The 23,284-nt window shown below is 35.1% G+C and overlaps 1 long non-coding RNA gene across 1 annotated transcript; it reads left to right on the top strand.

The window, feature by feature from the left end:
- Window positions 1-22: 22 nt before the first annotated feature.
- On the top strand, window positions 23-22,946 carry LOC116422982. The gene is made up of 3 exons (XR_004233472.1): window positions 23-480; window positions 1,466-1,817; window positions 22,852-22,946. It is a non-coding gene; the product is annotated as an uncharacterized LOC116422982 (long non-coding RNA).
- Window positions 22,947-23,284: the final 338 nt, after the last annotated feature.

The raw sequence follows: 23,284 nt of genomic DNA on the forward strand, positions 1-23,284 counted from the left end.
GCAAGTGGGGGCGGGGGAAAAACCATGAGTCCTTGAGGAAGATCACCATAATTTGGGGCAGCTCTGATCACTTCTTCCTTCTAAGACCAAGCCAAACAAATCCAAGTCTTCTTCCATTTCACATCTTTCCAAATACTAGAAGATAGCTCTCATAGGGACTTTGCCTTCTTTTCTCTAAGCTCAACATAGTCAATACCACAAGCTGATATTCCCTTTGAGCTATCTGAGCTCTCCTTCCCATCTGTGTTCATCTATACTTAACACCTTCCAGCTTGCCCACTGTCTTCCTAGGATTGGGTGTCCAGAACAGAATATACTATTCATTTCCTTGAAAATAAATCACAAACCTTTTTACAGATGTAACTTAAAAATAACCCTTCTATCCGCCTTGCCCAATGCATTGTCTGCTTTAAAATAGGGATTAAAAAAAAAACTGTCTGTGGAGGAAAAATTATGATGTTTCACTGAGATAATTTCAAGGTAAGTGGTGGATTGAGTTTCTTCCAACATTTATTTTATAAAAACAGCAATGACAAGCCTAAAGATATCAGCACACATGTCGCTTTGGCTTCTGCTTTCATATAACTAGGGTTTATAAACTTAACTACACCAGTCTATTTGCTGAGCAAGTTGACTAATGGTCTTATCAAAAACATCTGCCAAGGAGACTTGATTTGGAACTTATTTCTAGATGTTAACCAGAGGAGAACCAAGGCTAGCAATTAATGTTCTGTTCTGCTTAGGTCACCTAGAGATTTAGCGTAAATACATACATAGCTAGATATGGACATGGAGTTCCTTGTCAGTAAAGAATGTTTTTTAAAGAAATATTTACCCTTCATGTGATTGCAGATGTCATAGCCAATTTCTAAGGATCAGAATTCCAGCTCAATTGGGTGCTGCTATTTCATTAAGAGCAGAGAATTCGACTAAAAGTTAGGAACAATTAAATCATCACATATCTGAACTTCCTGCCTGCATATGTGTGTCTATATAAAAAGACCATAATTTTACAGATTAAAAAAACAACAACAAAGAAAACCAAAAGATCAAAGGGTGAATGATATTATTACAACCTATATCTTTGATATTCTGAGAACTCCTTTGCTGCTCTTTTCTTTCCTATTGTCCCTTCCCTTCCATTTTCTAGGGATTTTTCAGAATCAAGTTGTGTCTTTTTTTTTTTTTTGTCAAGCTGTGTCTACTTCAGATTTGTACTTCTTCATACCTGGTGCCCCTGTGCTGTATTGTTTGGGGAATCCTTCCTACTAGGGTCATGCAGATAGAAATGTTTAGCTTTTATGCTATACTCAAGAAGCTTCTGATCAATTCCTACAGTCTCCCTTCCTCTAAGACATGTGGGAAACCCATCAATTGTGGCTGCTAGAGGCCCTCGTGTTTCAGCCTTCCTTATGGCTGTCCCTCATCACCAGCATCACACTCATACTGTATTACTTTTCTGTAGGACCGAAAAGCAGAAAAAGGTGCAATCAATCCACAAGCATTTGTTATATTGTGTTAAAGGCATTGGCTGGATACCAGGAATACAAATACAAGAAGAACAATCCACACTCACCAGGAGCTCACAATCTAATGAAGAAGACCATTCTATGGGGCAATCATTCGATGGTGTTTGGAGTGCTCAGTCTCTAAGAGAAAAATCTCAGAGAAGGTTAAAAAGGTTTTCAAGTACCTGAAGAGCTGTCATGTGCAAGAAGGATCTGATTTCATTCTATTGGGCTTCAGGATTGGGACAGAACCAGGCACGATGAGAATGGAGTAATAAGCAGCAAATATTCAGAGGATACTGATGAGTTGTGAGTATCACAGCTAATTTCTTCTTTCAGGATAAGGAGATTTCTCAGTGATGAGCTTCCTGGGGCTGGAAGGTCTGATGGAGAGATCCAGAGAAATCCAAAAAACAGTTCACCTGGTGGGAAAATGAGTAGTTAGATTCCAGAATTAATTACTAAATTCTCTGGAAAGGAGAAGGTTTTATATTCTCTGGGGTTATTGAAAACAATTAAGCTACTCTCAGATCTATATTGTTATACCATTTTTTTTTTTCTTTTCTGGACAATGGTGGGTGTTTCCATTTCTGTAAAGGAAAAAAAATATAGAGGACCCAATGGGCGTGTAGAAGCATATTGGAGGCCAGGAGGGAAGATAAAATAATTTGCAATCCATTTCCTATGATGGGATATGGGTGGGAAGTGGCAAACAAGAAATCATCCATCCATAAGATAAAGAGAGAGACTCACCCGATGGTTGCCATCCCTGATGTTCTATACGTGTTCTAGAGAATACCCCCAAGAGTTGCTTCTGTGCACAGAAACATAAAAAGGAATTATATAGAATGGCAAGCCAAGACCAAGGTATTTTCATTTGTAAACAGTGAGAAAAGAAGCAAATCCATGAAATTATGGGTCTGTTAAAACACTGAAACTTTTCTGCAAACAATTGTATATCAGTGAATCTGATAAAATCAGAAATCCTCAGGTTGCTTCATCCTATTTAAATACAAAAGTAGGGATAGATAAACTTGTGAAAGTAAATGAAAGTCACCAGGAAAAACAAGAAGGGATTTGAAAAGGGAACTTCTGAATTTGTTCCCAAGGATGGAGCCAGGATTCATTAGCATGGGGAACAATACCCAAGGGAAGACATTTCCCTTTTCAAGATGGGCTGACCAGTCTGGTCTTAGATTGCTGTTTAGAGCACCAAGGGTATGTCACTCATCCAGTCTCCTATAGCCAATATTGTTCAAAAAAATTAAAAAAAAAAAAAAGACTGAAATCAGATCCCTCAGGCTGCAAGCTTGACTGAAATTCTGTCTCTGTTCATAGTTTTCAAGAAGAAAAAAATAACTAAGAAAATGAAAATAAAATGTTTTCATGTGCCCAGCAGACCACAAGAAAAAATTCAAAATAAAAAGTCATCAATTTCCATTTCAAGAAAGCTTTTATAATGAATACCTCACAATGTGTTCAGAGCTGGCCATCTTTATTTTGCTTTATCATAAGTTTCTTCTCTACTGTGAACTTTTTACTTATTTTTTCTCCTTTCTCCCCTACCAATTAAGTTACAATTAAGCATAGATGTAGATAGAGAGATTCATACAAATACATGCTTATATACATGCACATAAATATACAATACATCATTATCTTTACTTATAGTCATATGCATATGCATAAGACTAGATTATGCTTATTTCCACTTGTCCTTTCCTTCTCTTAAGGAAGATAGTATTTTCCTTCATGACTCCAAGTCTTTCAACATTTTTTCTAAATACTCCACTTCTTCATTCCCTACACCACAGCAATTTTCCAATCTGATACTATTTATTTATTTTAAATAGTCCAAAATATTTATTAATACAGTGTAGTTTTCTTATTTTTCTGTTTCAGTTACATTTTAATTTTGTCGAGATCATGATTGCCATCCTTGCTTTTTAACATCATAAATCGTAATTCTGATCTTTATTTTATGTGTTTATCTCATTTTTATAAAATTTCCTGAAAACAATATATTGATGAGTTCAAATTTTTAAAAAAATCTGGTGAATTCATCTAATTCACATTCTTTTTTTTTGTTTTTGTTTTTTTTTTGTTTTATTTGATCTTTTTTTTTATTTAATAGACTTTTATTTATTCTAAACTACAATTACTTGTTTATTTTCCTCCTTCTTTTCCTCACCATCCTCCCCCTATTCCCAACCCTCATTACTCCTCTACTTAGTTTCCACTCATTGCCTTGCCATCTTGTTACTTAATTTGCCTATCCCTCCAAGGATCCCTCCCTTATCCTTTCCCCCAGTCCTATTGCCCTCTTATTTCTTTCTGCCTCATAAGACTTTTATATATACATTATATATGATATATATTATTTTATGTATTTACATATATTACATCATATATATTCTTCTTTTTTAACCCATCTAATGATAGTAAGCTTTTAGCACCACCTGCCCTTTCCCTACTAGCCTTTTTCTTTTATACATTTTTTTCTTGTTTGTATGAGATACTCGTTCCTTTTTATCTCTCCCTACATGCAGGCACACACACACACACACACACACACACACACACACACACACTGGCATCACCCTATCCTATTTAGCTCAATCCATGGCTTTCTTTCAAACTATCTCCATAAATATGACAATCACAAAAGAACTGATATAATTTTCATATATAAGAAGCAATTTGATCTTATTGAGTCACTTATAATTGGTAAGTAATGTTTACTTTATATTTCTCCTAGATTTTACATGTTAAAGATTCTCTTAAATGATGCTATTTTTGTCATAAATATCTAAAAAAATCTTTCAGTTCATTAAATCTTTTTGTTTTCCCATTATTATACTTAACTCTGCTAGGCAAGTAATGATTGATTGTAACTCCAGAATATAGTATACTGAGACAAGAGCCTTCAATATAATAGCTACTGGGTCTTGTGTAATCCTTATTGGAGCTCCACAATATTAATTTTTTTTTTCCTTGTTACTTTCCACATATATTTTTTTTTAACTTGGGAACTTTGAAACCTGGCTGTGGTATTCTCAGTTTTTCCCCTGGGATTTCTTTCAGGTGGTTATTGGTGGATTTTTTTTTTTCTGCTTTACTCTTTTGTTCTAGCAATTTGGGGCAATTTTCTTCATGATTTCTTTTAATATTGTAGTTATTTTTTAAAATCTTAATTTTTGGTTAATGATCAGTTTGACTATTCTTACATTATTTCTCCTTGATCTATTCTCCAGATCAGTTGTTTTTCTGATATTTCACATTCTTTTATTTTTTCATTCTTATGATTTAGTTTTATTATTTCTGTGTCCCAGGATATCATTAGCTTCTCTTTGCCCAATTCTATTTTCAAAGAATTATTGTCTTCCTTAAATTTTTGGTTCTCTATTTCAAGTTGGTTGACTTTCTAAATTTTCTTGATTTTCTTGGATTGCTCTTTTTTAAAAATGTGTCCTTGATCCCCCTCATTTGATTTTTTAAGTCCTTTGAAAGTTCTTTTAACATATAAATAGAAGTTACCCATAGATATAGATATTGTGCTTCAGATCTTTTGATGTTTCTTATTGAAAAGGGGTGTGTTGTTTATTGATTCTCCAGAGTTGGCCTGGAGGTTTTTGCATTTCACTCAGAGCAAACCTTTATCCCTATAGATCAATTCTTTCCTGAAGCCTTCTTAGGTTATCTTATGAGAACAACTGTTTTACCTTGACTTTTGTTTACTTCTGTTGCTCTACATTCCTTCTGAGGCAATATGTCATCATTTTCAGTGGAAGAAATTTGGAGAACTTGAATCTTCCCAGAATCCTCTCCCCTCAAGAATGTTTAAATGACTAAATGACTCAGGGAGCCTGCATACTGTTGCCTTTCTGGGTTGTCCTATTGTAAACTTAGGCTAGACAACTTCAGAGGCATCCAAACAAGGAAGGACACAGAAACCAAAATCCATACTGGCAACTCTATCTGGGTATAGGGGAATATGGTAATATATTTTATATATATATATATATATATATATATATATATATACTGTTAAAATTGTGGTTCAGAGTTGGAATTGGGAATAGTACATGAAAGATTTATGAAACACTCAGTATCATAACTTTGAAGAATCACAAATTCATTCTTCAACAGGATATTGAACAAGATAATAAGAAAGGGAAATTGACTATTCCTTGACAAAAATTCACCTGTCACCGCAATTGTTTCAGAATCAGGTGTCTGAGAGCAGTTAGACTCTTGATTATTGGGAGAAAAATGGGAAAGCCAACATCAAATGAGAAGAAGGGATATGGATGGTTGTATTAACAACTCCAAAGGGCTCCAGGTGTTCAGAATCTTGATGCCAAATAACATGAAATGGATCAAGATAAAGACTGATGTGGATGGTGATTTCTAAGAAAATTTTAATTAATAGGATGCCTCTGCTCGGAAAAGGCCAAAAGAACCCAGTGCCCAATCAATCAATATTTATTACAAGCACGTCAGTGCTATTGATTATAAGTTCATTGAAGGAAATGACTCTGATATGTTTTTGTCTTTTCACTCCCAACGTGATCCCTACCCCACAGAAGATATTCTTGTGAAACTGAGTTGTGAGAGACTTTCAGCAGAAGTCACAGAAGGACATGGATAGGAACTGATAAGAATCAATAGACTGAGATGAGATCTATTCCTCCCATGTGTTCTCCACATCCCTACAAAGCACATATACTTGCAAAAGAGGGGTGTTCAAGAAGCTCTCATGGCCAAAAGCCCGTGGGCAAAGTTTTGAGTTACAGAGTGCCATCTCCCAAGGCCATGGAGCTACAGAAACCCATGGGCAGGAAAAACAGGATTTACTAGATGGGGAGCATTCGATGTACCATTTGGTTCTTTTCTAAGAGCCGGTGATAATTGCAGAGGACAAGGTTTTACTAGGTAGCAAGTATCCCCATCCTTTTTATCAGCTTGTAAAACTTAGAAGCCCATCTGGGGGATTTGCTTAGGAGGAAACTCTGCCACAGGCCAAAGGTTTTGTCCCATTTCTAAGAGGGAGTAATCCATCGCCTCCCTGTTGTGTTGCCACCGTGGGTTAGGTGTCCGTGTTCCCTTTCCCTCCCCTTTCATCAAGGTCCCTTGGTAGACTGGAATAGCAACGGGTGAAAAGTAAGAGGGAGCATGTGTGCAGGTTGCTGGGTGTCACCCATCAGTCATGCTAACAGCTGCCAGGTCCCAGAATGGGCAAGAGAGCGTAGGCGAAGACATTTGTTTGCCTTGGGCTACATTCCCCAGGCACAGTGTCATGGGCCTAGGATGGTGACCCTCTCTCATCTCCGCTGAGATCATGCATCGGCCAGGTTAACGCTGAGCCCGCGCTTCCAAGGCAGCCAGATCCCCTTTCATCCTAGGAACGATTACTCATTTGTGCATTGATACCGGGGAGACACTGCTTCCCTCTTTTCCCAGGAGGCACTGAGCTCAGAGCAATTTAAAAGAGACATGAACCTAGACCAGATTACCTGAACACTGAGGCCATGTAGCATGGTCCTGGCACCATCCTATCTCTGGACCTGACTTTGATTCTTCTGTGACTGAGGTACAATATATGATGAGATTTTATTAGAAGCTGTTTGGTATATTGGACAGAGATGACCTTAAAACCAGGAAGAGCTGGATTCAAATCCTGCGTCTGACATACTGACTGTCTGCCAGTGGGCAAGTCTCCCTTGGTAATGTCGATCTATCCTATCTCAGAGAAAGTGCAGTTGGCAGATAAGCAATTAATTGGAAAACAGAAGATAATCTGCTTTTAAACTTTCCTCTGATGTTATAAGCAATTGACTCCTAGTAGGTTCGTTCATCTCCCTGAGTCTGAGTTTGTTCATCTATAAAATGAGGAGGTAAAAATCAGTGACCTCAAAAGAAGTGGCTCTTCTTTTTTTGAGAATCAGGTGCTGCAATTGGCCCATTTTAGTTCAAGTAGGAATACTTATTATATTAGGTAATCTTTATAAAAGGAAAAAGCCATAAATACAGACAGACAGAGATCTAGGACTCTTCTTCATAGAGATGACAGTTGATTCCATGAATCTGATGAAATTATGAAGAGGGAAGAGAAGAGCCATGGAGTCCTTCCACATAAATGAATGACACATACAAGATCCAGAAGAGAAAGCTGAGATGGGAATCAATAGATAGTATATGGACACATTAGCATATATATTCATATATGCTCAGAAATTTAGTATACATATGAATACACATAAGTCTATAGACATATATACCCATGGGGATATATTTTATATGTGCGTATATGTATATTCATGTCTCTGTGTATGTATCCATGCCAAAGATGAGGCATATTGATCATATCTATACTACCAGGGCTTTATTATTTTCATGGCCCTGGGCTTCCATTGTCTTTCCAAATTTTTCTTTGGATCCCCTCAAATGTTTAAAAGTAATATAATTTTAATTTGATTTCTTGGATTTTGTGACACTTCTGTCTCTTAGTTTTTCTACTGGACATTTTGTCTCTTCCATTGGCATGACATTATACATATTAGGTACATTTTTATGTTTCCTTATTTATCGTATATGTTTATATTATCGATAGTGGACATTTTGTGTCCTATGAGCATCACAGTATACATATTAAAAACATTTCATATGTTTACTTATTTAATATATATGTTACTATTGCAGATACAAATAGAAACAGAGACAATATGAATGTACACATATATTACATACATATCTACATGTGTAACAAGTTTCACAACAAGCCTATCATCCTAAAATGTAAAAACCACTGGTATTATTATCTACATTTGAGCTTAAATTAATCATCAAGGGTCACAATCCAATTTTTAATCAAAGATAGGATTTGAACTGAGCATTTCCTGACTCCAAGAGTATAGAACTCAGGTCCCAAGGTAGTAGTAAGTAGCAAATGAGACACATATAAAGTTGTTTTTTTTTTTTCAAATCATTAAGTACAATTAAATGTTTCTATTCTATTATCCAACTGAGAGTTTGTCCCAAAGTCAAATTTTCTTCTTTCTTTAACTGATAGTCTTAGGAGAATAACACTCTCTTTTAACCTAGTATTATGTCAAAAACAGTTTTGGGGATGGACTCAAATATGTTGTGAATGTAGAATTCCTCGATAGATGCTAAAGTCAATTTCTCTGGATCCCACTGTAGACCCAATTCCCTGTACTATTAGAAAATGGTGTGCACTGTCCTATATTTTTCTTTATTTCACAAAGCAAACAATCAGTTAATCCATTATTATTCTCAGTATTTTTGAAGAATCTACAGTGTACTAAGAATGGTGATAGGGATTGGGGATAAAAAACAAGTATGTAAAAGCCTCTGACTTCAAAGAATTTATTCCACTGGGAAAAAAAGGAAAGCCAAGAGGGTGAAATCTCATGGAAACTCAGAAATCAAATAGAAATTGTATTATTTTTAAAAGGTGAAACTTTTAAACTTATAAAAAGGGCCAAATAAGCATTTGGAGGGCAAGTAGAATTCCTAGGAAAGTATGAATCAAATGAAGCTCCAGTAGCATAGATACAGTTAGTAGAACTCTTGGTTACTTTTCCTGTTTCTTCTCCCATTTATTGAATCATTCTGTAATTCCCTTTTCTTGGTCAACTCTGCCCCACCCCTTTCTGTGGAAGGATCCCAAGATTTTTCTCTTCCCTCTTGGTGATTTCATAAGATCTCATGAAATTAACTTACATCTCTACATTAGTGTCTCTGTCTCTGTCTCTGTCTTTCTGTCTCTTTGTCTCTCTCTGTGTGTCTCTTTCCCCAAATCCATTTTTTTTTATCTTTCTCTGTTTTACTTTTTGTCTTTTTGTTTCTCTTTCTCCTCTCTTTGTCTTACTTTTTCCTTTGTTTCTCTTCCATATTATCTTTTTTCTATCAACTTTCTTTTTTCAATTTCTTTATCTCTTTACTTTTTATCATCTTTCATTATCTCTTCTTTTTCTTTCTTTCATTACTTCTTTTCTCTTTCATATTTTCTTCTCTCACATTTCCCTTTTATCTCTTATCATTATTTCTTTCTTTATTTCTCTTTTCTTTCTCTCTTTATTTCTTTCTCTTTTCTTTCTTTTTCGCTTTCTTGATTTCTTTCTCTCTCTCTTTCTTTCTCCTTTCCTTTCTCTCTCCCTTTTCCTTCCTTTTTTCCCCCTTCCCTCTCTCCTTCCTTCCTTCCAATAGTACAACTCCTAGTATCAAACATATATGTTCTGATGAAGGGGAAACACATTTCTATTTCTGGAGTCTTTGTTTCTTTAGGCTAAAGAGATATAATATTGTCAAACAATTCTTATCTGGAAGTGATCTATCACTTTCTTGGTTGTCATATTCTATCTCTAGGTTATTAATGCCTTCCCTAAAGAGTTTGATCCAGAATTGGACTAACTATTCTACAAGTTTAATCTGACAAGTACCAAGGAGAGTGGGATAATAATTTTTTTATTCATGTTTACTGTAGCTCTCAATGAAACCCAAGGTCACATTTGCTTTTTAAAAAAAAAATTCCCATTTCATGTTGTTTAAGTTACATTAAACTTAGAATCCATGGAAATCCCACATTACATGCATGCACATATCTAGGTGTGTAAGTATGTACACATGTGTGTATATGTGTGTATTGTGTGTGTGTGTATATATATATATATATGCATGCACATATACAAAAATTGATGTGGAGCAATGATTTCTTCATTTTGTTACTGTGAAATTCATTTTTTTCATGCAAGTATAATAATTTACATTAACTCCTTTTTAGTGTACTCTTACTAGATTTAATACAGTTCCAGAGCTTTTCAAGATCCTACTGGATTTTGATTTTGTCATTCAGTATGTCAGTGATTCTTTCCAGACTTGCTCAATCTATAACTCTCCTACTAATTTCATCTATACTTTGATCGCAGTCATTGATAAAAATGGTAACTTTCAGGACTGTATAGTTTCTAGAATTGTCCAACTGCCTTCATCCATTGAATTGATGGCCTCTCCCTTTATTTTCTACATGTTCTCAGTGGAACCCCAAACTGTCTTCCTCATGTATTTTCTCTTGAGTTTTAATGTAGGCTATCTCCTTAATTCTGCTGGGAAGATCTGATGACACAACACAATCTACAATACCAATTTTTCTCTTTTAGAGAAAAAAATATGGAATTTCAAACAGCTAGCATCCTATCCCTAGTGACTTTCCTTTTATTTAGTTTTATTCTAAAGTCTAGGAAAAAATTACATTGTCTCTTAAGACATGAACCTGTCCCTCCAAATGATGAATGTCAAAACCCTTAAAGCACTTCTTGGAATTTACATGGCCTGGTATTTACTATATCCTGTAAATTAGAACAAGTATCAGCACTAGTTCCTTGGTAACTAAGGCTTGGAAAGTTTTGTTTGCTAAACAGTGATGACAGAACAGGAAATTAATGTGAAAAATCACAGAATAGGGTGTACAATTTGGATTATGAGATTGACCCTATTATCAATTAAATTAAAGGTAGTTTCAAAAAAACTCAGTTTTGTGATTGAAATATAAAGAGCGATGGAGGACTGCAATTCCTAGGGCCACCAAGAATTCTTGGCATTAAACTGATACAAGGAAGAAGGCAGAATGGTCTGAGAATAGGATGCCCATTTATGGAAATCAAATTCCTGACCCATGATGATTCACCTTTAGCCATACTAAAGGAAATCAATGTAAAATGAAAGAAAAGGGAAATGACAGGGATGGAGGTGGAAAGCTGGGTTGAGGGTAAGAGTAATTTGAATAAAAGGCATTTTTTTCTAGTTTATTAGTCAGAAAGCATTGAGTAAGAGCTCCTTAGACCCAGACAGGACTTCAGAGGCTATTTGATCCTATCTTTTCATTTCATAGGTAAGGAAACTGAGACTCAGATCTGTAAAAGGGAGTACGAGGGGCTGAGAGAAACCAGAGACAGGAAATGATCTGCACAAAGTTACAAGGCACTTCATGACAAAATCAAGAGTAGAATTCAGATTTTTTACTTCACCTCAATAATATTATTACTAACAGGAATTACTGAACAGGAATTGAGCTAAAACTTCAACAAAAGGCATTTAAGCCAAGAAAAGTAGGGCAGGAATCGTTTTGTTTGTGTTTCAGTATTCTAGTACATATTTAAGTATAGTTCATGGTAAATAATCAGTCCCTAAGATGCTTTTTGAATGAGAAATGGCATTCTGACAAGAAAGACTTCCCCAGTGCAATTGCCTTCTCAGGATATTTCAAAGTAAAACTGAAACAAGCTCTATTAAGTATCATCTCTTGACTAGGAAAAGAGATGAGTCAAATAACCCCTAGAACAGCCCTCTGGTCCTTTAAGTCTGTTCTACATCATAAACCAGTTATTTATTCACTTATATAATTTACTTAAGGGTTAATTATGCAATGCTTGCAAAGCTTCTAATGCTTCTGCAGAGACACATTTGTCATTTGCAGAGTCCTTACCATATTTTCTTACTATGAGAACACTGAGACTTATGGGAGATTCTAAAACTCAAATTCTGTTAGGATTTTGCAGTCCAGAGGAATTCATAAGGAAAGTTCAAAGTGAATAAACATACACAAAAGATAATGTTATCCCAGGCATCAACAAAAATAATGAAAACTCTCATAATTCTTTTGTATTTGAAACATATTTACCTTTAACAGTCTTGGGTGGACATAGATTCCACATTCCAGAATACATGATTTTATGTCCTTTCAACATAACCCTCTAGGATTACTACCAAGAATAAGGTGCCCAAATAAATGTGTATAATTCTTCTAGGGGGGGAAGGGGAGAAAGGGAATGGATATTTTGTGAAATAGAGAATTTTCAAGCATTCCTGATTAAAAGACCAAGGCTAAATAGAAATTTTGGCATTCAAACACAAGACTTAAGAGAAACATAAAAAGACAAACATGAAAGAGAAATAAAAAGAATTCAATGTGACTGGCAATAGATAGGAGTATAACTTTTTTTTTTCTAGTTTTGCAGGGCATCTTCTCAAAACTGGCTATGTGTAAGGACATAACCTCAAAAACTAAGTAAAAAGGAGAAAAACTAAGTGCATTTGTTTTATACCAAAATTTTTAAAAAATTACATTTAGTAAAGGGCCATGGAAACATAGATTAAATATTATTTGAAAATGAAACAATCTAATTCTTAAAATTAGAGTCAAAGAAGAAATTATAAGAAATAATTATAAGAAATCATAAAACAATAATTTTTATTAAAGAGAAAGGCAACAATGAGACAACATATCAAAATTTGTAGGAGGCAGCCAAAGCAATCTGTAGGAGGAAATGTATATTTCTAAATACTTATATCAATTAAACACAGAAAGAGAAAATTACTGAATTGGGCATGCACTTTTAAAAATATGAGGGGGGGGATATCAAATAAAACATCCTTAAACAACAAATTAAAAATTCTGAAAATCAAAGGATTAATAGCATTGAAAATAAAACAAAGATTGAGTAATAAATAAAATTAGTTTTTGAGGAGAACTGAATCCATGGCAGTAATGGTGATTTCTAGATCTCTTTATCCACAGATGATAAAAGAGTCAAACAACTGATAATAAAGAGATTACAGGGATCCCTTTGCTGACACTGGGGTAGGATTCTGTTACAATACCCATTCTTGAATCTGAATCACACTTCTGGGAGTCAGTCCCATGGTGAAAAAGAAGCAGAAGAGTAGCATACCACAACCTGCAACCAAAGGAGAGCAGTTTCAGTTTGGAAAAAAGTAGGCACTTACAGAGCCGTGCACAGTAGAGAAAACACTAAACATATCTTTAGTTAGATCATATCACTTTGGAAGAACTGAAAACTTAAAAGTGCCAAGAATTACTTCTAAAAAAAGCTGTACAAAATATTAGGACATTAAAACAGTGCCCTCTTCATCATGGAGGTGGAATATAAAGTTAAAAGTCAAGAAATAAACTGGAAAAGTAGCAAAAAGCAGAAAAAGAACATGGCTATAGAAAGTTACTATGGTGACAAGGAAGAACAAAATACCAATTAAGACAATAACAGAATCAAAACCCCAAAGTCTCAAAGAAAAACATAAATGAATCCAGGCCATAGAAGATATTTTAAAAATAAATAAATAAATCAAGTGAAAAATGTAGAGAGAAAATTGGAAAGGACAATGTGAGTGATACAAGAAAATCATGAAAAAAGTCTATAGTCAGTAGTTTGGTAAAGTAAGCACAAAGACACTGAAAAAAAATAACATTTTAAGTAACAGAATAGGCCAAGTGATAAAAGAGACACAAAAATCCAATGAAGAAAAGAATGCCTTAATAAGCAAAATTGGTGAAATGGGGGGGAGGGGAAAGAGGTACAAAAATCCACTGAAGAAAAGAACTCTGCAAAAAGTAGAATTGGCCAAATGAAAAAGGAGGTTCAAAAGCCCACCAAGGAAAACAATTTCTTAAAAAAAAAAAATGGAATTGGGTAAATGGAAGCTAATGACATTATGAGATTTCAAGTAAACAAAATCAAAAGAATGAAAAAATAAAAGAAAATGTGAAAATGTGAAAAAAAAAAAAAAAAGGTGACCTGGAAAATATATCCAAAAGAGACAATTTAAAATATATTGGACTACCTGAAAGCCATGATTAAAAAAAAAAAAAAGGCTAGATGTCATCTTTCAAGATATTTTCAAAGAAAACTGCCTTGGTATTTTAAATTCAAAGGTTAAAATAAAAATTGAGAGAACTAGCCATCTCCTTACAGAGATTCCAAATGAAAATTCCCAGGCATATTATAGTCAAATTGCGAAGCTCCCAAGTCAAGGTGATAATACAGTTAGTAGATAAAAAGAAATAATTCAAATATTGTGAAGCTATAGTCGAGGTAGTACAAGATTTAGTGGTTTCTACATAAAAGTATCAGAAGGCTTGGAAAATGATTTCTTTGAAGGTAGAGTAACTTACTTTTTATGCTTCTTTTGAGTATTTGAAACTCAAATATTCAGAGTAATATAGAAAGGTTAATGTTTTAAAAAATCACTCCTATTCTAAATAGTAATATCAAATGGTCACCAAATTTAAAAAAAAAAATGGAAGAACTTAAAAAAGAATTCAAAAATCAAATCAGAGAACCCAGGAATAAATTGGAAAAAAAAAGTTCAAGAACCTTTTGAAAATATAGTTAATTGGCAAAAAAGGATTCAGAATCTTAAAAAGAAAATAAATCCTTGAAAAACAGAATCAGGCAAGTAAAACTGAATGATCATATAAGACATCAAGATATCATGAAACTAGATATAAATAGAAGAGAAACTCTTAACTTTTCAATAGAAAACAACTGATCTGAAGAACAAATTAGGAGAGAGACAAGATAAGAATTCTCAGACTACCTGAAAATGATGATAATCTGGTTACAATATTTCAAGAAATTATTTTTTTTAATGCACCAAAGTTCTAGAACAAGAAAATAAAAGGGAACTAGAAAGAATAATCATCAAACAAAAGAGATTATAGAAAGAAAAATTACAGGAATGTCATAGCCAAGTTTAAAAATTCCTAGGTTAAATAGAAAATATTGTGAGCATTAGTATCAATAACAACACATTAAATATTACGGAAAACATTTAGAATTTCACAAGATATAGCACCTTCTTCCATAAAAGACCATAAGTCTTAGGACATTATATTTTGAAGAACAAAGGAGCTGAAGTTGCATCCAAGAATAACTTATCCAGAAAAATTGATTATAATTCTGTAAGGGAGGGGAAGATATCTGATGAACTAAAAGACTTTCAGACCAAACCAAACCAAAATAACAACAACAAACTGAACTAAATGGAAAATCTAATATAAAAAAACCAGAAGAAATATAAGGAAATCATTAAAGACAAATTATCAGCCAATGATTAAGGTCAACCTGTTAACCTATAATATATGAAAATGTTATTAATATTAGTAATTATTAGTTATCAGTAGTAACAATAATGTTCTTAATGCCAGTATCATCTAGTTTGAAAGAATGGTTTGGGTTATGTTATATATGATAAGGTGATTCTGAAAAAGAAAATTGAGTAGGAAAAGGTTAAAGGGAGAAAATATCTCATGAAAAATAGAGTGTGAAAGGAAAAACTAATATAGGAACAAATGAGAGTAGAAGGCTGGCAATATTGGAACCTAATTCTTATCTGGGTTAAAAAGAAACTATATCTCTGATGAAGTTTAGAAGCCTTCTGAACTTCTAGAGAGGTGAGAAAACTAAAGAATAGACATTTAGAAGACTATATAGATTAAGATTAGAAAGGTGGGGTGAGTAGATAAAGGAAGGACCTTTTGAATGGTGGCTAAAATAAGGGATAAAAGAGGAAGGCAAAAGTTAAATTTCCAGAGATAAGTTAAAAAGCAGCTAACAAGGAAAATAGTGAGTAAAAAATAAGAGGAAGAAAAATTCGTGAATATTAACTATAATTTAAATGTGAATTATAAAGCAGTAATAACAAAATTCATTTGGGAAAAAACACAAAAAGTCAAGAATATAGAAAGAAATAATGGAAAAGATATAAATAAAGGAAAGAGTACTGGCAGTACCAGATGTTAACACATGTTAAACTTGATTGTTTTGTTTTTGTTTTTGCAACATGGAATACCATGCAATTTCCTTGCAATATAGAAATATGTTTTTCATGATTCCAAAATTATGCTTAATATTACATTCGGTGCCTTTTCAATGTGTGAAGAGGCATGAGAGGAGAAAATTCAGAGCTCAATTTTTTTTTGGACAAAATGAAGGTCAATTTCCAATCATATGAAAATGTTCTCCAAATCACTATTCATCAGAGAAATGCAAATTAAGACAACTCTGAGGTACCACTATATACTTCTCAGATTGGCTAAGATGACAGGAAAAGACAAGGACAAATGTTGGAGGAGATGTGGGGAAATTGGGACAGGTGGAGTTCTGAACTGATCCAACAATTATAGAGTGTTCTTCAGAAGTATCCTGAAGTATCACTTCAGAAGTGATATCAAACTGTGCATTCTCTTTGATCCAGCAGTGTTTCTACTGGACTCATATCCCAAAGACATCTTAAAGGAGGGGAAAGGGACCCACATGTGTAAAAAATGTTTGTGGCAGCCCTTTTTGTGGTAGCAAAGAATTGAAAAATGAGTAGATGCCCATAAATTGAGGAATGATTGAATAAATTGTGGTATATGAAAGTAATGGATTATTATTATTCTTTTTAAAAAAATGAACAAGCTGATTTTAGAAAGATTTACATGAATGGAAGATGAGCAAAACAAGCAGAACTGGGAATATATTGTACACAATAAAAAGTATCTGTAATTATCAACTATGAAAGACTTGGTTCTTCTCCGTGGTTCAGTGATCCAAAGCAATCCCAATAAATTTTGGACACAAAATGCCATTTGCAAACAGAAAAAGAACTATGGAGACTGAGTATAAAGCAACACATGCTAGGTCCATTTCTCTTAAATATTACAACATCTAAACAATATCAGCTAGCTTCAATACAACATACCTAAAATAGAGCTCAATGTCTCCTTTCCAAAACACCTCTCTTACTTTCTCTAATTCTGTCAAGGATTTCATCATGTTCCTTGATCCTCACTCTTACACATTCCACTCTTAGGAGCCACTGAAAAATCATATTATTTTGTTTTTGTTTTGTTTTGTTTTGTTTTTTGTGTTTCCATATCCCTTTCTACTGACTCTTTGTCTCCATTCACACAGCAAACCATGGTTACCTCTCACCCCAGTCATTGTAATAAGTTTTGGATAAGCCACCCTCACTGAAAGTCCATCTCATTTCAATCAATTTTCATATGTAAGAATTACTTTCTTAAACCCAGAATAAATTTTTTAACAACACTGTGTCCAATCGTATTACTCCCTTATTCAATAAATCCCCTTGGCTTGTTTTTGCTTCTCAAGAGCCTAATTTTTATTCTCCTGTATAGCATTTAAAATCCCTCATATGTAATTCATTTTCTACCTCTCCAGTCATGTTATGCATTAATCCCTTTCATGTTCACTATGTTGTAATTAAATTGTCTTTCTTACTATGCCTCGTACATGCTACTTCATCTCTCATTCTCTGTTAATGGAATGAACCCTTTAGCTACAATCTTTATCTTTCAAGCTGTAGCTCAAGCCCTTGCCCTTTCACTAAGTCATTCCTAATTCCTCCAGTGTCTCATGACTCTCCCCACATCCCCTCAGATTGATTTTGCTTCTTTCCCCTCATTTTGGGAGTTATCAAAGTTTGTACCCCAACATCCTAGTGTGTTTGGTGTTTTGCAAAGTTTGCCTCGAGATTCAGTAGAGTTTGCTCTGGTGGTTGTATGGAGAAAAGCATCATCTGTTACTGTGACAAGGTTTCTTATTCTTCACAAGTAATAATAATCTTCCATAACCCAAACAGTTGGAGACCTTATGTCATCTCCTCCAGTACAATGCAGACTCTCCAAGGATAATTTTTTTTTTGCCTTTGTAAGCCCATTGCCAAGCACGGTGTCCGGTACACAGTAAGATCCTAATAAATGCTTGTAAATTAAACGATTGATTAAGTAAACAACTCTAGGAATTGTGATAATATGGGTCCGTCTTTGGAGCCCTGTTTGAACATGGATTCTTGCAAAGGGCTCTCAGATTCTTCCTCAGCACATTCTCTCATGTCCTTTGCCCTATCCAATAAGTGCCAAAACCATTCAGAGCATTTTGTACTTAACCCTGAGGAATGCCTGACCCATCACCAAGCCTGGGGAGAGGCCCCATGCCCAGCACGCACTCTTCATTTCTTCTGACATTAATTACAGTGACATGATTGACAGGTTTGCACGCTATTAGGTTTGGGGGGAAAATCTGGACTTGTAATGATTCTAAAAATTGAACCGTTAATACGCTGGCATCTTGCTATAATGCTGTCCCTGCCTCATACATGGAGCTTGTTATGATGCTGCCCATTCCTCGTGCAAAGATAGATTGCACTCCTCGGATAGCTGACGGGCTTTAGTACAAGAGAAAGAACTTCTGCTTGACCCCATGGCACAGAATTGGAACACATAGATGGGACTTGGAAGGAGAAAGAATTTTTTTTTTAAATTGAGGGAAGGCGGTGAGTTTGGAAGTGGTTGAGACCTTTGATTCGTTGATAGAGAACATTTCTTTCCATCCATGTAGATAACTCCTTATGAGAAAATTCTCTCTATCCATATAGCTCAACATCTCACCTCCCCATACATTTTCAGTTTTGAAATTATCTTTATTTACCTATGGTTCACATGATTAGCTTCTGTCAGAGTCAAATTTGAACGGATAACTTCTTGCTTCCAAAACTGATGCTCTATTATCTCTATTGTATCTCAAATGAATATAGCGTTTTATTGTTTTACAAAGGAACATTTCAACCTGTTATGACTTAGCATTTCCCCAGTACTTCTCTCTCTAAAGTTAATAATCACTTAATTGCCATATCTGATGGTCTTTTCTCAAACTTCATTCTCTTAGATCTCTCTGCAGCCTTTGACAATTGATCACCCTCTCCTCCTTTCTTTTCTTTTCTTTCAGGATTTTCTGGACGTCATTCTTTCCCAGTTTTCTTTCTACCTATCTAACCATTGTTCTTCTCTCCCCTTTGGTAGATCCTCTTTCAGATCATACCCTCTAACCATAGCTGTTTCTCAGCTGCTGAATCTTCTCTTTTTTCCCTCTACTTCAATGAGTGATCTCATCAGCTCTCGTAGATTTAATGACCATCTCCATGTTGCTGATTTTCAAATCCACCTAACTCACCCCAAAATCTTTGATATCTACCTGCCTTTCAGACATCTCCAACTGAATGTCCAAATCTTTTTTTTTGCCATGAATCTACATCAAATTTATTAGTTTATACTTTGCACAACATACTTCTGTTTTTTATGTATACATATTTAAACAATTATTGTGCTGCACAAGAAAAATCAGATCAAAACGGAAAAAAATAAGAAAGAAAACAAAATTCAAGCAAACAACAAAAAGAGTGAAAATTCTATGTTGTGATCCATATTTAGTTCTCACAATTCTCTCTCTGAATATAGATGGGCTCTCTTCATCACAAGATCATTGGAAATGGCCTCAATAATCTCACTGTTGAAAAGGGTCATGTCCATCAAAATTGATCATCATATAATCTTGTTGTTGCCGGATATAATGATCTCTTGGTTCTGCTCACTTGACTTAGAACTAATTTATGCAAGTCTCTCCAGACTGCTCTGAAATCATCCTGCTGATCATTTCTTCTAGAAAAATCATGTTCCATAACATTCATTTACCATCACTTTTTCAGCCATCCTCCCATTGATGGGCATCCACTCAGTTTCCAGTTCCTTGATGCTACAAAAAGGGCTGCCACAAACATTTTTGCACATGTGAGTGAATGTTCAATTCTTACAATAAATGAATCTAAAATAAAACTCATTTTCTTTCCCCCTAAAGCTTCTCTTTCTCCTAACTTCTGTGTTACTATAGACGATATTATTATCCTTCTGGTCCTTAAGAATCACAACCAAGTAATCATCCTGGATTTGTCACTATCTCTTGCCACCGATATTCAAATTGTTGTAAAGACCTGGTGATTTCACTTTTTGAAAAATCTCTTCTATATGTTATCTTCTCTCTTTTGATACTTTCACCACTCAGTTACAGACCCTCATCATCTCAGACCTGGATAACTGCAATAGCGTACCAATAGGTCAGCCAGTCCATCTTCAGCCACTAAAGTGGTTTTCCTCAAAAGCAGGTATAATTATGCTATGCATACCTTACCCTTCCCCCACAAAAAAATACTTTAAACTCCACAGGCTCCCATTGTCTCCAGGAGCAAATAAAAAATGCTCTGGTACATTCCCAGTTGTTTATAAGCCATTCCTCTCTTACCTTCCCAGTCTTCTGACACCTCACTCACTAGCACATGCTCTTCTATTTGCTGACACTAACCTCCCAGTTGCTCCAGGAAAAGGAAACTCCATCTCTTGGCTCTGATCATTTTCTTTAGCTGTCCCTCATGTCTAGAATTACTTTCCTTTCTCCTTTCCTTAACTCACTTCCTTAACTTTCATTAAGATTCAACTAAAATTCCACTTTCTATAGGAAGTTTTCCCCAAACTCTCTTAGTTGCAATTCCCTTGCCTTTTTGGATTCTTTCCTATGTGTTTTGTATAAAGCTTTCTTTGTAGATATTTGTTTGCATGTTGTCTCCCCCATTAGATTGTAAGTTCTTTGAAGGAAGGAATTGTCTTTTGCCTCTTTTTTATCCCCAGCACTTAACATAATACCTGAAATGTAGAAATCAAATGGAAAACTTATTTCATTTTTTATATATTTTAATTTCCTGTGATCCTCACTATAATGTTGTCAGTACTTCACACAGTTTGAATTTTTATATAGGAGGAAACTAAGATTCAGAGATGTCACATGGTCCCATAAGCACCAAGTATCAGAGGTGGGAATGGAAACATTAATCCTGACTGGAAGCTCAACTTTCTCTCTTTTATACCGCAATCCTCTTCATTTCAGCCTCAGAGAATATTTTATTTCCTTCAGAATTCAGGCCAGGCATTACCTTTGACCTGAAGTGTTCCCTTTACCCCTAGACATTAGGGCTCTTCCTTCCCTAATAATCTAGCATTTCTTTTGGAGAAAGAATATACATATGTATATACACACTCACACATATACATATACATATGCATATACATATTGTATATATATATATATATATATATATATATATATAAAACAGACAGACACACAAAGATTGACAGAGAGAACAAGATATGGAGGGAAAGAACAGATTATATATATATGTATACACACACACACATATATATATAATATATATAATGTGTGTAAATATGTGTATGTGTGTGCAATTAATATTAAAGTTTGTAAACACTTTTCCTGTTGCCACTGCTTAATCATTGCCAGTTTTGTCCAACTCTCCATGACTGCATTTGGAGTTTTCTTGGTGAAGATACTAGTGATTCGCCACTTCTTTCTTTTAGCTCATTTTACAAATGAGGCAACTAAGGTAAACACAGTTTAGTGCCTTCCCTGGGAACACACACCTTGTAAGTGTTTTGGGTTGGAGTTCAAAAACTCACGTCTTCCTGACTCCAAATCCAGAACTATGCTACCTAACTACTCTTTATTTACCTTTTCTAATTTGGCTCTATGTTTTATCTCACATGGGAAGTTTTTAGCATGTGTGTGTACATACACATTTGTATGTATTTGTAGAATGTGAATATATAGAGACATATAACATACATATAAGTCCATGTATGTATAGAGTGTGTGTTTATGTAATGTTCCTCACTCTACTTTTACCTACCCTACCCTATAATTTGATGGAAGCTCCCTGAGGGCAGTAATATTTTTATATACTCAGAGTGCAGCCCCATACCTAGGATGTGGCAGAGGCTCAGTAGGAGCTTGTGGATTGGCTGGTTGACTGAAGGAAGGCATTCCTAACAGTTGTAAGGAGAGATCAACTTTTGCATATGTTTATAGATGTCAAGCTACACAATCCCCTATATACTATCATGTGTGTCCAGCCTCCTCATTTTAGAGATGTTGACACTAAAGCTCAGAATGGTTTAGTGCTTTGTCTACTGTCAGCAGCTAAAATCCTGTGGCAGGATTTTAATGAGGCTGCCCCGATTCCCCAGTTCCCCAAGCCAGAAGCTGCCTGCTGAGTTCTCTGCCACTGGAGGTGTTTAAGAAGCTAGACACCCACTTGCCAGAAATCTTCTTCTAGGGGTTCTTTCTTACATAGGACATGAACCTTAATGGTTTTTTGAGACCCTTGAGCATTTTCTTCAGGATTCAGTGATGTTATGACTACTCTATGGATGAATACTTTAGAATGAGCAGTTGAATTTTTCAGGGACCGAATCCCCCAAATGGGGTCCAAAATTAGCCCTCCTTAGGCTAACCGTTATGTAACCGCTAGGTTCCAGTGTAGTGATTTAAAATGATGAAATCCGACAAGGATAAGATTTCACTTCAGGGAAAATTCAAGCCATCGGACATATATCATAGGTTGGCCATTTCAGGGAAGTGAGCAATGGATTGTAGACGTCTATTTTAATAATGTAAACCTTCATGTAATCACGAACACGGGATAGATAAGAACTGAAACTGCCTCTGGCTCATGGAAAAATTATATGCTGGGGGTGAGTAGGTGTGACTATACCCAAAGGCAGATATTTAGCATCCCTTTATAGACTGGTTAACCTCACACTGTTACATTACCACAGGCCTCAGTCCTAATCCCAGACAGCTGTCTCAAAAGCTAATGGCCCCAAAGGAGACTAGGAAAGAGGATATGAATGATGCATTGCCAATCCATCATCACTGTTGGAGAAGAAGAAAGTACCTGGTAAGTGCACAGTGAGTAGGGAAAAGGCAGCATCTTGTGAGAAGGGAATCCATGCACAGGAATGGGCAACGAGGTCTTATTTTAACTGAAAGGTAAGATTCTGAAGTAGACATACTCCCCTGGTAACCGTGTTAACTGGATATAGAACTGAAGGAATTTTAAGCAACATGAAGTCCAAACGTCAATTTTTACACATGAGAAAACAGTTTTAAATCACCCAACATCACAGAGCATCTAAGTGATAGAGCTATGTTTGGAAGCTTTGAACTCCAAAATCAAAGTCCCTAATCTGCCAGAAATACTACCAGGTT

The sequence above is a fragment of the Sarcophilus harrisii genome, chromosome 3 (genome assembly GCF_902635505.1).
Source record: "Sarcophilus harrisii chromosome 3, mSarHar1.11, whole genome shotgun sequence".
Classification (NCBI taxonomy): Eukaryota; Metazoa; Chordata; class Mammalia; order Dasyuromorphia; family Dasyuridae; genus Sarcophilus; species Sarcophilus harrisii.